The sequence below is a fragment of the Solanum pennellii genome, chromosome 5 (genome assembly GCF_001406875.1).
Source record: "Solanum pennellii chromosome 5, SPENNV200".
Taxonomy (NCBI): domain Eukaryota; kingdom Viridiplantae; phylum Streptophyta; class Magnoliopsida; order Solanales; family Solanaceae; genus Solanum; species Solanum pennellii.
The window spans coordinates 52882448-52898407 of NC_028641.1; the positions used below are offsets into that span (position 1 = coordinate 52882448).

Below are 15960 nucleotides of genomic sequence, written 5' to 3' on the forward strand. Positions count from 1 at the left end.
AGACATCATTTATAATCCTTGGTTTGGTTTACTTGGTTAATTAAGGTTATGGGGCTTTACTTGGTCATTGCACTTGTAGTATTAATGAAGTATTGTGAGTGAGGGTCTTGTATATGTTGTAATATCATGAACTCTTATGTGTTACTTGTTGTTATAGCATGACGCTAGGTTTGTTGTGACAATGTACTCAAGTATGCTAGTATACATGTTTATTTGGTTATGTATTGATGAATATGTGCTTATTGGATTATATGGTTCTTAATGTGCATTAAAGATTCTTAAATGACTTAGCATGTTGTCTAAAGTAAATATCCCTTTCACATGCATTCTTTCAAATGTTTTATGTGCATGTATTCATACTCAGTACAAGTGGTGTACTAACTCATTCTCTATGTTTTCTACAATTATGTAGGTTCCAGCCATTGAATTTTAGAGGGACATTTAAGAAGACTTGGATTCTTATTCTCCAAGTTTGGTAGGTCCTCACCTTCCGAGGAAGGTGCCACTATCTTGCTATTTGTTATTTTTTTAGTATTAAAGACATTTGGTTCTTTCTCTTTTGTTTGAGGACTATCTTTATATATACCTGTATGAGGCTTTATTGTAAAGATGTATGGTCTATGCCTAATTGTTGTATTTGATTTACATGGTTTTAATATGAGACGTATCTTAGACTTCTTATGAATCTATATTGCTATATTATGTGTGTGAAATAAAAGCAGAAGCATATGTAGTGTTTCCTATGTGAGGAGTCTATGTAAACTCCCTATATATGTATATTATATGTAAGTTTGAGGTGTAAGTAAACCTCAATGTAGAAGTAGTTAAAAAGTTCTATATTTTCTGCAATTTAACTATGATATGTTATGACGAATGCTAAGAGGCTAGTCTAAATCCCTTTGGAGGATGATGATGTCGGCTACGTCTAGGGGGTGCTTCCCGGATGTGAAATAGTCCGTAAAATCTACTCACTTGATATAGGATTATGAAACAATATACATTAAAGATATGGTGAGAATTCATGGGGTCACAGTTTTGATCGTTTCAGATAAAGGTGCACAACTTACAGCACAATTTTGGAAATCTTTCCAGAAAGGTTTAGGTTCAAAGGTGAACCTAAGCACTACTTTCCATCCTTAGACGGATGGGCAAGCGGAGCATACTATCCAGAGCTTAAAAGATAGGTTGAGGGCTTGCTGATTAATTTCAAGAGCAATTGAGATGATCACCTACCTCTCATCGAGTTTGCTAACAAAACAGTTATCATTCGAGCATCCAAATGGCTCCATATGAAGCTCTTTATTGAAGAAGATGCAGATCTCGTATTGGGTGGTTTGGAGTTGGTGAAGCAGGGTTGATAAGACCAGATCTAGTTCACCAAGCTATGGAGAAGGTGAAGGTAATTCAAGAGAGACTGAAAACAGCATAGAGTCGTCAAAAATCCTATACAAATATTTGGAGAAGGTCGTTGGAGTTTGAAGTGGATGATTGGGTATACTTGAAGGTTTCACCAATGAAGGATGTTATGAGGTCTGGTAAAAATGGGAAACTTAGTCCCTGGTATATTAGACCTTATAGAATATCAAAGATAATTGGTAATGTAGCTTATAAGTTTGAGCTACCACAAGAGTTAGCAGAGGTTCACCCTGTATTTCATATATCTATATTGAAGAAGTGCATGGGAGATCCTTTATTGATTATTCCAACTAAGATTTTTGGGTTAAGGATAGTTTATTCTATCAGGAGATTCTGGTTAAGATTTTAGATCGTCAGGTTCGCAAGCTGAGAACAAAGGAAGTTGCATCTGTCAAGGTTCTTTGGAGGAACCAATTTGTTGAAGAAGCGACTTGGAAAGCTGAACTATATATGAAAAGGAGATATCCACATTTCTTTGAATCCATAGATAATGCATATCAAGGTACTAATTCTCTTCCTGGTACTTTATAAACTATGAGTAAGCATGTGGTTACTTGCTTTTATTTGTTAAGTGTTGAATTGAGGTTAATATCGTTAGCTTAGTGAAAGAAATATCATCCGAGGATGAATGTTCCCAAGGGGGAGATGTTGTAACATCTAACAAATTTGAATTAGCTAGGAATAAACTAAAAAACTAAAAATATTCATTTTTAGAAAGAAAAAGGAGAAATCTAGAAAATTGCCTAAGTGAAAGTGAGTTTTGGTCATTTTCAAACAACCATAACTTCTAGCTCAGGATGATCTAGAGGTAATTCTTGATATTATTGGAAGTAACTTGGAGACATCTTTCCAACTCTGCCAAGTTTGCGCATTTTCGATAACTTATGAGCGAGATATGCCTATCGGAAGGTGGGTTGTTGAAGTAAAGAAAGTCCAAATCCAAATTTAAGAAAGGGCAAACTAGTCTTTTAAATAATTTATTTTCTATTTTGTTTTATAGGTTAACTGGGGTAAGAACAAGTTTTAGTTCAGATGAGAAAATCAAAATCACGTTTAGGGCTTCGATAAAAGAAAAAAAAAGAAGAAAAGGGAGAAAAATCAAGGATTCGCCGAGAACGCCAAGGTTTAACTTGTGGATTTCTTCGGGGTTGATCCATATAAAGGTATGTGAGATCTTTTAGTGTTGGGCTAGTTCACCCACACACCAATCTTACTTCAATCGTTTGATTTTCGAATTGATTGAATGAGAATATTGAATTTCATGAAAAACATGGTTACCTTCTTGATTGTTGAGTTGTTGATTGCCTATTGTTGCATTAATTCGTCATTCCGGGTCGAGTTAGATCTATAGGTTATTGTAGATACTAATAAACCGAATGATTTGGGAATTGAACTATGGAGGTTTAGGCGATTAAGGATCACAAAATGAGAGAAGAAAAACCGTTCAAACGCATTAGGGTACCACCTCGCGTGGTGCGCCCCATCTATGCAAAAGGGCCTAGGGCGGCACGCCTGCAGTGCACCAAAATGGTGCCTCAGACCAAATGGTCTGGCGCGGCGCACCGAACACGCCCAAATCGGCGTTTATTTTCCCTATTTTCCTATTTTAGTCCAATTAAGCCCTTCTAAGGTGTTTTAACACTTTCTAATAATTCTAACTACTCTAAAATACTTCTAATTACATAGAAATCAACCAGAAACACAAATTTACAACCTTAAATCTATAACTTCAAATTTATGGGAAAGTTAGAGCCAAGTCTGGAAAAAATTTTAAGTACATTCATGAAGTCTTTTGCAAATGCATTAACTTGTTTTAACACTTAAAGGTCAGTTTAATCAAGGACTAAAAGATAAGAAAGAGAAAGTCATTTCAAGTTTTCATAAGTCTTTAAAAACGTTTGAAGTGACGTTTTAAGACTTAAGCTCGAGTTCAGTTTAAAGTAAAGTGAAGTATTCCTTCAAAGCAGTATATAGGAACAAAGTAGTCCCAAAAGAACTTAAAACGTTTTCACAGTTGAAAAGAAGAGAAACTGAGATTTCCAAAGAGCCTTTGTCATAGTTTTCAGTTAATAAGAAATATCTTTCTACATGAACGAAGCAGAGGAATTGTTATTTCAAAGATACCCTTTGAGCTAACTATTTTGAGCACTAATCTCAAATCACAAAATCAGTATGTTTTTAAAACATAAGAGCTAGTATATTTTTGGGAGTAGCATTGAGCACCAATATGGGGGAGTGTTAAGATAGCTCACAACCCCATAAACCATGTAGTCACCATGGATAGAAGAGGATCATACTCTTTAGATGAACCATTTTCACAGTAGTCTAGTGGATCCATTAGGCAATCATATCTTATACCTTTGGTTGGGTATACGATTCTCTGTCGGAGTAAGGTAGATCGTTGTATCATTATTGTATCTCTTAAGAGATGGTTTTCGATTAGAGAAACTCCCACAGAAGTTAAGTGTATTTATATATATACACATCAGTTTATTTGTATTCTCACATACATCTCAGACTTATCTGTATCCTTGAATACATTCAGAACCTACAACATGTTTTTAAACAGACTTTCTTTATATTACACATGTTTTTAAATTGGTTTATATTGAAATGAGTTAGTATTATTGAGTCACATTATTCTAGAGTTGAGCAAACCAAGGTAAGTGTTCCTTCTTACTCCTTTTCAAACTTAAGTTGTTTTAACATTTCAACTTGCATACTCATACATTCAATATATAGATGTCAATTGGCCTGCATCATATAATGATGTAGACGCAGGTAACCAGGATCAACATCATCCATCACATCGTTGATCCAGCTGAGAGTCAGTGGTGAGCCTCATTGCATTCTGGAGGACACATTTATCACTTTCTGTCTTTCCTTGTTTTATAGGATATTGTGGGGTCTGTCCCAATATGCATATAAGTTTTAGAAGGCTTCATGGATAGACAGGTAGTAGTTCATTAGTCTTTAAAGTATTATTCTTATGTTAAAGACTTGGTTTCCACTTTGGTCAAGTTGAATGTTTAAATCATTAAAACATTCCAATTATCTTATTATTCAGTTTAGTTCAATTCTTTGATGATTATCGTATTGACTGTTTTCTCCTGCTGATTTAAGTGAGTCGTCTCAAGGGTCTACTCAATGCTAGTAATGGTCATTGATTGTCGACCACGTCCAGGGTGTAGGCTCAGGCGTGACACAAACGATTTTAAATAAAAATTCAAAAAAAAATGAAAAAATATATATAGTTTGCAAGTTTTGTCCCTCTTTTATGATATTTAAATAATATATGTGTTTAATATAATTATGTAGATAATGAATGTATTTTATGAATATTCAAAAATCATCTCAAAATATTTTATATTTTAAATACTTTATTAGTGATGGTTGTATTTATGAATTAATAATTTATGAAATTTAAAATACTTTCAAGTTATTTTCAAAGTAATTTTATCAATTTAAATAATAAATATATATATTTTCACAATCCCGTTATATTATAAATATTTGAAAAATCATCACAAAGAATTTTACACTTTAGTTAAATATTTTATTAATTTACTGTAAGCTATATTTATAATTTTTTGTTATTAGTTTATAATCGAGTTATTTATTTTATTTTTGTTACGATTTAGAAGCTCGTTAGTTGATTATACTAATTCATTTTACATAATTTTTAGCCAAATTTGTTAATTAAATTAATATCGGCTATATTTTTTAATTTCAATTGACTTTAATTGAAATTCAAAGGGTTTTTTTTTTTATTCTATCCCCCACCTTGACTCAATTTTGAGACCAAAATTTTGGGCTTTTTTACAAATTTCCATCAGCCCAAAGCCCCAAACATACATATTCTAATCCCAATTCCAATTTCATGATTTCCCGGCCCAAACACATTCCAATACAACAACAATCTACAGTTGCGTATAAGACCAATATGCGACTCTGCGTCTTCTTCTCCTTTATGCGACAGTCAAAAGAAAAATCCAGCGAGCAAATCATTCTACAAACCCATAATCACATGCGAAGAAACCAATATCCTCATCCAACTACCCTGCAGAACCCATAACCCTAGCAACCTAATCGATCAAATCATTGTTCCCTTTTCCCCTTTTTTAAGAGATCTTCAAATCTCTTTCACTGTTGGCCTTCGAAAGGGGGAAAGAAATTCAAAAATTCTCCAACAGATTTCCCCCTCTAAACCAGCTCTTCTTCCCTATAAATAGCCCTCTACCCTCAGTGATAAAGACAGAGGTGTTGAAATAGGATTTTGACGGCTTTTAAGTTTGATTTTTGAAGCAATAATTGTTTTACACTTGATATTCTAAAACGATTCTCTAATCTTAAATTCTGAGAAATTCATCACTTAGATTCTACTTGGGGATTCTTAGTTTGTTGTTTGTATTTGAATTGAGGTGTGGAAATCGCTACTTTCAAGCTCGTCGCCCCAATGGCTTCTCCGAAAAAGGTATACTTCTTCATCTTATTTATGTTCTTTTCTATTCTGACCGTAATTTGATGTTTGGTATAGCTGATTCAATTTTATACCTCCTTTGCTGGTTTAAGTCTTGATCTTCTATTATTAGTACGAGAGTTTTGCCAGTCTTTGTTTGTCTTTTCATTAGTTCCAAATAGGAAATGAATTTCTCGTTCTCATTGAGCTAATAGCCTTTTGTTTCCAAGCATGACAGTATATATTGAATTTTTGAAATTTGGTATCAAGCTATTACTACTCTTATTGTGTTGATTCTCATAGCCTTGTGGTGATCTTTTTTTTTCTTTCTTTTTTTTCGAAATTCTTTATTTACTTTAGTCCTTCCTTTCTTATCATGACTCCACTATAGACTTGGTTTAAATGCTTTTTGTATTAAAATCTGATTAGAGAGTGATAATTTGCTACGGTGCTAAAGTTTTTTACTTTGATTATCTTGTTGCCTTACGTTTATGATATTGTTTTTGCATGAAATGTCACATCTCGACTTAAATCCATGGGCTGTATACTATATTATTGATGCTTGATAATATGATTTTATCATTAGGGATAGGTATGTGAAGGTAACCTTTCCTACGTTAAATCTAATCTTTAGTTGTCATTTTGGTGCTCACTGTGTTTAAATATTGAAATCAATGTGTGATAGTTTCCAAAGCTACTAAATTTGTTTTATTTATCTGTTAATTACTACATAGTTCTAAAGTGTTGAGTGTTGTTTAAATGGTCCTTATGTTATGATTGGTCATTATGAAGATATCCTTTAATTGACTTTCTTATTCGTTATGAGAAGTATATATTGGTCATGAAATTTTCTCAATTCTTATATGCTTTAAGTTATAATTTTACTTGCCTTATGATTAATTCTAAAATGTCAAGACAGTAGCTCTTTGATAGTAATGTGTTTGTTGGATAAATTGTCGTGAAAGATAAATTGTTGAAATAATTATCCTTAAACCTTATAACCTAGTTTATTAAGGAATTTGCTCATTTACTTAGCTCTCCTCGAGTCTCTTGGACTCCTCCTTTCACATTTTTTCCATCGAGTCAGCCCCCTCCCAATATATTCAAATCTTGTTACGAGCTCCAACATGTTGCTTGAAATTAGTTCAAAAGACAACGAATGGGTTGTATATATGTTGTATACAATGTTTATACACTGATATACAGGTCAAGGTGTTGAAATATAGCTTCAAACTATGGATATACAAGTCGAAGACAAAAATACAAGTCTCAGTGTTTGAAAATAGAGTTATATACACTGATATACCGATAGTATACGATATGTATACGAAAAATCAGAAATGGGCCAAAAAGCCCCAAAAAATACAGGCAACTTTTTATGGAAGTTGGGTCAAAGCCCATCTGATATTTGGGCAGCCTTTACAATAGTGTAGGACAGATAAATGGGGCTAAAGACCAAGATCAGAAAGGCCCAAATATTCCTCCCTCACTCTCTCTATTTGAATTTATTAATTTGTCTTACCTTACTAATTTATTTTCTAATTAACTTTAGGGTTATCTTAATTAAATTACCCAAAAGATGAAAGATGTCCTTTTATGTTGGTACAGTTTAACTCTTTTTTTATCAACTCTCGTACATTAATTTAACATCTTTAGTCAAAAAAAATTAAATAATTAGAAATAGTTTCATGCTTAAATTAACTAATTTAGTTCGAATTATCATTTAAAATAATTCAAAAAAAATAATTCTAGTTAATCTAGTTTTGTAAAAGTCTTAATCATTTGCAATTAATTCAATTATTTTAATTAATATCTTCTTTTCTTAAAAATTAAAAAGTATTCCTTGTTTATCTATTTTCTCAAGTTAAGTCATTTTCCTAAATATAGTCAAAATAGTTATCTAAGTCGTAGGACAACCGCAAGTTAGCGGACGCTTTAAATGCCTTAATAATCTTTTTGAAGTGTAAATATGAACCTCTTACCCATTTTTTAAATTTATAAGAATTAATTTTTTAGAGTTTTTTTAATTAAGTTTTCTTAATTTCTTTAAAAAATTAAGTGGCGACTCTTTTCTAAGTATTTTTCTCAAATTGTATTATACTTGAAACATTTCAAAAAGTGATTTTTCTAAAGATAGTAAAATTACGGCATAACATATATATATATATATAATTTTTTGCAAAGTTAATAGGTATTCATGCCCTCATGTAAGCATGTGGGTCCGCCATTCAAAGACTCTTGTTCGTATTCCTTTTTAGAAAAAAAAAAAAAAATTATAACAACTTTGTCTCATCAACAAAGATTAAAATATTAGTTTTTGTAAATTTCTTTGATAAATTCATCCTTAAAGACTTGGTAATTATAAAAAAATATTATGTGAAAAAATGGTCAAATATAAAATACAATTAGAATTTTTATCATAGAATCATTAATTACTAATCTAGTTTGGTCAACAATCACATTTCTCAGGTCAATAATTTTTAAATTATCCAAATATTCTCTCACACTAAAAACAAACTGTTACAATTGAAGTGAAGTTACACTAAGGTTAAGATGATCATTTTCTTTTATTCGTCTTCTCCAACATCATTTAATTTTTTGTTTTTTCTTACTATTAGAGAACTTGTTTGTATCGTATGCCTTTTTTTTTATCTTGTTTGTATCAACTTCTGATTATTCCTTCTAAGTTCTTTCTTCTCCTTTAGTTTGTATCACTCAATGGAATTTGAAGGGATGTATATAGCTTCGATCGGCTCCGATTATCGTCGACGATGAAGCCAATTCAGTTTCAGCTATTGTCAATGATAACAAGGTGGAGATAGTTGTTCCTTTCTAGAAGACAGCAGGTGGAAGCGGCGGAGACGGTGTCTATGAGATGAAAGTGAGGGTTGTGGTTCCTATTCCAAGGAACTGGTTGATTCCGTGGCTAGATCGACTGATCATTCTCAGTTTTTCGTTCAAAACCACCAAAAATTCGAGGAGAGTGGGATGTGGGTGAGGTTTATGGTGTTTAAGGATGAAATGTGGGTGGATTTTGAGAAAAATGCCATGGATGTGATGGTTTAGGATTTTGTGAGTGGCGAGGCTAACATCGAAATGGAAATGGAAGGGTGTAAATTGATTTTTTAGTTTTGTGAAATCAAAGAAATCAATTTGGAAAGTGGGAAAGAAGTTGCCTATCACTTGGATTGATGTTGATGTTAAGGACTTTTACCCTAAGGTCTTCACTAAGGGTTCAGAAAATCTCGATAAAAATGAGGTAAATGTTGATGAAACGTAAGTATTATACTTGAGATAAGAATAATTGAGAGGAACTCTGTATCATAAAAATTTATTTCCCTACTTATCCTTCATGTGAACAATTTGTATTAGAAGTTAACATCAAAATAATGATCTTGAAACCAGATTCACCACCCGTATATAGTAAATCATTGAATAACCTAAGTTAAAAAGGGGAAATCCAAACTTACCGGATAGGAGATATACAAACTTTGGAACTCTATGTTTTTTGGTCGGGAGTGAACTTTGTAGATTTATTAGAATCAATGCACTATGAGCATGAGTACCACCATTCAATCGACTTGTATTTGCACTTGATTGTTCCATTTCTCTGGTGACATTTATAAGTAATTGAAAGGAATGAATAACGAAAATGAGCAATTCTTACATGACATATGAAAATTAAACTTATAGTTGACTATAAACAAGAGTAGAATGTGGGTGTTCATATTGCTACACCATACCAGACACAATTTTGAATTGATTAAGTCATCAACTCCAGTATCAAAATTCACACTTGACGAAAATAGCTATTGAGATCCTAACTGAATCTTCTCGATCTTTCCCAATATAACTCGACATAACATGATATGATTTTCATCAATTAAATCTATCTCGCACATCATTTCACTACAGACATAACCAATAACAAGTACCAAAAGGGGAAAGACGAGTTAGGAAAGAGGAAGGGGGAGAGTGAGGAAAACAAAGTGGTGAGCGAAGTAGGTAGTTCATCTAGGAATGTGATAGATCAGTGTGTTGTCTTTGCGTTTACTGCATTGCTTCCACCAAAATGCCCTAGGATAGGGTCGTTAGGGAATGAGGAGCAACACTATCGAAAGATTTCCTAGGCCACTTTGGTTGAAGCAATTCAATAGGTACAGAGACAACACACTGATCTATCACATTCCTAGATGAACTGCCTGCTTCCCTTACCACTTTGTTTTCCTCACTTTCCCTCTTCCTCTTTCCTAACTCGTTTGTTCCTTTTTGGTACTTTTTATTGGTTGTGTGTGTAGTGAAATAATATGCAAGATAGATGAAAATGGTGAAAATGATGAAAATCGTATCATGTTATATCGAGTTATATTGGGAAAGCATGAGAAGGTTTAGTTGTTTCCGTCAAGTGTGAATTTTGATACTGGAGTTGATGACTTAATCAATCCAAAGTTGCATGTGGTATAGCAATATGAACACCCAAAATCTACCCTTGTTTATAGTCAATTATAAGTAAGTATTGCTCCTTTCCGTTATTCATTCTTTTCAATTACTTTAAAATGTCACAAGAGAAAGAAACAATCAAGTGAAAATACAGGTCGACTGAATGGTGGTGTCCATGCTCATTGTGCATTGATTCAGATAAAGCTATACAGTTCACTCCCGCCACCAAAACAGATGGAGTTCCAAAGTTTGTATAGCTCCAATCATATAAGTCTGGATTTCCCTTTTTAACTTTGATTATTCAAGGATTTACTATATATAGGTGGTGAATCTGATTTCAAGACCATTTTTTTATATCGATTTCTAATACAATCTTTTCACACGAAGGCAAAGTAGGGAAAAAAATTTCATGACACAGTTACAATTTGTTGGTGGTGGTGATGACTTGTTGAAGTCTATTATTCAGGAAGTCCATGGCTGAGATGAGGTTCTTTTAGTGTCTAATTTTGTTCGGATGAAATTTGATGTTTTCTCATTGATAAGTTCAACTTGTATAAAAGAAGTTATCGTAGTGATATTATTAAAAGGCTCAGGATGTTTTGTGTCTTTTAATGAAGTAAAACATGTTCAAACAACTACTTGTTTAGCATGTGAAATTTTATTTGGGAATCGTCTAGCTATAATGTGCAGATACCGTCTTCTTTAAGTGAGGAGGCTTGCGTATAGCTTCACAGTAATATTACAACTTTTTTCCTGTCTTCATTCTTTATGTTCATTGGATATTATGTGGACCTTCCTGTGTTTGGATTTTAACCTTTTTATTTTTCTTTTATATATATCTCTCAATATAACTTGGGAGACTTCAAACATATATCTCTGCTTGTCAGAAAGAGAATCGCGATACTTATTAGATTTAGCAATATAAGTTGGTCGTTGATATTTCATGTTCTTCGAATGGTTTTTTAATCAGGGTCTTGCTTTACTCGTACATGATGCTAATACGTAGTGTTGCATGTGAGTAGTTTCTTTTTTGTTGTTTGAAACACTCTATGTTAGTGAAGCTTGAAGCATGAATTCTAGGGATGTGTCTGCTTTTGAGTTGTGACTAGGATGGTAGACTATGTTAACAAATACAACCTTCAATTATGTGACCTATTTTTAGTTTTTTTCCAAAAGAATGCTCCCTCTTTAAATTTGAGAACAATTTATGTGTAAATTTTTTTTTTATGGCAAGCTTTTACAGCCTTACATACTTCAATTGTTTTGTACCTACAAAAATGATATGGCAAGTTTCAAAACTTACCTTATTCTTAACCGTTTTTCGCTATTTTGATTATTTACTTTGTATCTTTCCACTCATTTGACATGGAAAATGATGTCCACGCTTTTGTATGCAATAATAACTTGATTCTTCTTTGACTCAAACAAACTATTAAACTCTCTACCCAAGAGTCAATGGTTTGCCAAATGGCATATACATCTTTTAAATTTAAATACATAAGTATGATGTCTATTTGGATCATGGACCATTTTTTGAATCAAGGTGGTCTTTTAATGGGCCCAACAAGTCTTGAGTGTTGGGTCATCTATGTCTTGGGTGTTGGGTCATCTTAGGCAAATGCACTAAATTAAGGGATTTAATTTCACTCTACGCTAGTTGACGAAGAGTGGGGTTTATTTGAAGTGGACCGGTGACTTAAGTAGACAACTTGGATTGGGGTAGTTAGCGACCGTTACCATCTAGTGACCAACTATATTCACCGAGGTACCAGAGAAACAGTTTTGTTAACGAACGACTCAAGCCCATATAATCTTCCTTTAAGTGAAAAATAAAAAAAAATTCATTTGACAGAGTAAATGATATGCATGCAATGACAGTTAATATCACAATTTAAACAAATAAAACATATATAAGGCAAAATAATTCAACAAGTATTAACAAATAGTCAAAAAGATTTGATTCATTATGGTTAGAACTAATTAAATCCCCATCAAAGTCGTCATTTCTAATATGTCAAAAAAAAACCTTATTTTCAAAAATTCATTTTACTTTTTAAAGAATAATCAATTTTAAAAGAGAGTCGCCACTTAATTATTTTTTAAGAAATAAGAAAAACTTAATAGTTCTCAAAATATTCAATGAGACAAAATCATTTGAAGATACCAAAGGGGCTTGGCATTCAATTTACACTTCAAGAAAGTGTTAAGACACTTAAAGAGTCCGCTTACACGTGGTTGACCTACGACTTGACCAAAACATTTTGACTAACTCTAATAAAACACTTAAAGTATATAAAGACAAATAAAAATCACTTGAAAATAAATTAACTTAAAGCACTTAAAACAATTTTGCAATTTATAAAAAATGTAGAATCTTATTACAAAATGATCGAGTAAAGAGATAATTAGATCATTTAAATTATAATAAAGATGGGTAATCTTCAAGGGAATTTTGTGAAAATAATTAACATAAGAGTTAGAGTTAAAATAAAATAAATATAATTACAATCAAATAATAAAGAGAGGGAAGAAGAATTTGGACCTTTTGGGCCTACTGCTGCACAAAAACATTGGGCCCAAAAACTACTCATTTTATAGGCTTTGACCCAATTTTAATTTTTGTATACCGATCGTATACTATCCATATATCATTGTATATAAGTCAGTTTTTAACTCATGAGACCTCAAAATTAGCTACAGCCCTATATTAAATTTCCGATTTTTGAAATGACGAAGTTGACTTGATAATGGATCTATAACTCAACGAAATGCAAGAATTAGGTTCCATTGGACTCGACCAATATCACATGTAAACAAAGTAAAAGAAAAGAACTAATAGAGTAAAAGGGATATAACATTCAAGTCTATCAGCAAGCAATTTATTACTACCAGTAAATAAGGGAAGATGAAAATAGAAGCTTAACTTACTCTTAGAAAAGGATAGCAACACATGTAAAGAATATATCAATTAATCTAACCACTACCAAGACAAGACGAATCTATTTCTCTATTATGCAATAAAACACTATCCATTAGATGTAACGCAAGATGCACATCAACCATAACTTAAAGCTTTTGAAAACATGAGAAAAGAAGGACAATAAATGGCGAAGATACACCCTCACATATTATAAACAAATACAGATTAAATGGTACACTACAGAGGCTAAAAAATAATTTGAATTTAAGCACAAATATTTAATTCAAACATCAAACTCAAATAAAAAAAAAAGAAAACTTGATCACAAGCTACTAAACTTACACTTGAACGGATCAAATGTTCACCAAGCTAGACCCGTCAGATGTATATAAAAAGAATTTAAACTAAACTTGAGCATAAATAAACTGATATATGAATACTCAAAATAAGATTCTAATGACTACATGTAGATATGAAAACTCAATAAAGAATCTGATCGCAAAAGAATGTGACAAAGTAACGACAAAAGATTCAATTCAACAAAACAGAATTCTCACGAACCAGACTTAACAGAAGAAAAAAAAAAGAAAATCAAGAATCAAGCATGTAAATAGATTTGTACAACTTCCAGGTTTATACTCAAGTGGCTACAAATTTCTATAAACTTAATAGGCTATCCACAAGAGATTTAGATAATAATAATATTAAAGAGAGAATTGAACCAAGCATGAACTAAAGACTAAAGATTTAACTAAAAATGAGAGTATGATAGGAGAAAGTAAGGAAGACTAAATAAAATGTACCTCGTAACATAGTACTCTAGCAGAAAACAATGGATACAACATTCTTAATTTTAAAGTCATATTAAAAGGCACGACAAGCCATAAATCAACACCTGAAATTTCAAAGAAAATAGTCGACGGATAGTAACAAAACAACAAACAAGATTTGCTGATTGTATTGAATGTTTTAAGGAATATTATATAATCTTTCGTGGAGAATTAAGTTGGATTGTGTATTATAATGGGTCGGCTTTGGATGGATATTGGATTGGGTGAGAATTGTTGGGTTATTGAGGCAAACAGGTCTTGAAAAAGAAGCCAAGAATGTAGTTAATTTGACTTAAGAAAAATAATCATGTGAATTGCTATTTCGATCAAACTGAGGCAATTAGTTGAATTCGGTCAAAATAAGCTAAAAATGAATTGTTATCAATCAATTAATGAGCTTCTTAATCTTAACAATAAAACAATTAACATAATGATAAATTAGTTAATTCAATATATAGACCATAACTTAAACTACACTAATAAGCCAAATATTTAATTAAACAAAATCCTTTTGAGACGATTTCCGAATATTCATAAAAATACTCTAATTACATACATAACTATATAAAACATACATATTACTTAAAAATTATAATTTAAAAAAAGGGACATATTTATTCAAACTAACTCACAAACTATTTGAATTTTATAAAACTAATTATTTCAAATTGTTTAAAATTAATAAAGCTTGATGGTTAATTTATATCGTGGAGGGACAAAATTGGGCGTCAACATAGTCCATAGGAATTAAGGACCGTAGATCATAACCGTAGGATCAATCCAACAATTTTTTTAAGACTATTTGATTATTTTCCTATGTGCTTAAAACCTAAGTTATATCGTTTTGCTCTAATACCTAGCCTTATATAAGTTTTTCAAGTCCTAAAACTACCCACCCTAACTTTATTCCCCTAAATTTCCAAATTCTCTTCTATGTTTTCTCCAAAATCTTCTCTTTAGACGAAGGAAGAAGAAACGAGGGTTGTTCAAGTTCAAGTCTTCTTTCTTCATCACTGCTTAGGGCTTCAATAAAGGTATCTAGGGAGTCTATCAAGGGTGTAACACCTTGTGAATCGAGAAAGGATAAAGAAGGCTAACAACCAAGTCCATGAACCCAAAATGGACCATGGACCCTTTCAGGAAGCCCTAAACGATTCGTTTAGGGGTCCGCAACATGTTTAGGGGAGGTATCCCAACCATCTAGGGCTTCCAGGATTTGAGTCACCTGGATAGGACCCTAGATGGACCATGGTGAGTTGTATGACCCGTTTAGGGGTCTTCACAGTCACCCGTCAATTTTTAAGTTAATATAAATCTTAAAATATGGGAATGATTTTAGACATGAATTAAGGTCACTAAAATCCCCTAGCACGAAATTGAGTTGAAAGCTTTCTAATCAATTGAGTTTCAATATGAGATTTTATTTTTGACAAATTCAAATTACCATATTGTCACGACCCAAAACCGAGCCGCGACTGGCACCCACACTTACCCTCCTATTTGAGCGAACCAACCAATCTAAACCTAACATTTCATTATAATATCAACAGAAAGTAATGCGGAAAACTTAAACTCATTAATAAAAGACAATTCAATAACTTCTAAAATTCAACATCTATTATTCCCCAAAATCTGGAAGTCATCACCACAAGAACATCTATGATCAAATTACTAAACTAAGAGTATTCTAAGAAGCTAAAATAAGCGAAAGCTAGTCCATGCCGGAACTTCAAGGCATCAAGACATGAGGAAGAAGATCCAGTCCAGGCTAGAAGCATTAGCTCACCCTGAAATCCGGTGTAATGAAGACTGGCTAAAGTTGCGATTGAGTTGAATACGACGGTACGTTTGCTGCACTCCACAAATAACAAAGAAAACAAATACAAGTAGGGGTC

At 32.4% G+C, this 15960-nt stretch overlaps 1 pseudogene; it reads left to right on the forward strand.

Annotated features, from left to right (window-relative positions):
* Positions 1-1008: 1008 nt before the first annotated feature.
* Positions 1009-10005, forward strand: LOC107019591 (annotated as a pseudogene).
* The last annotated feature ends 5955 nt before the right edge of the window (positions 10006-15960 follow it).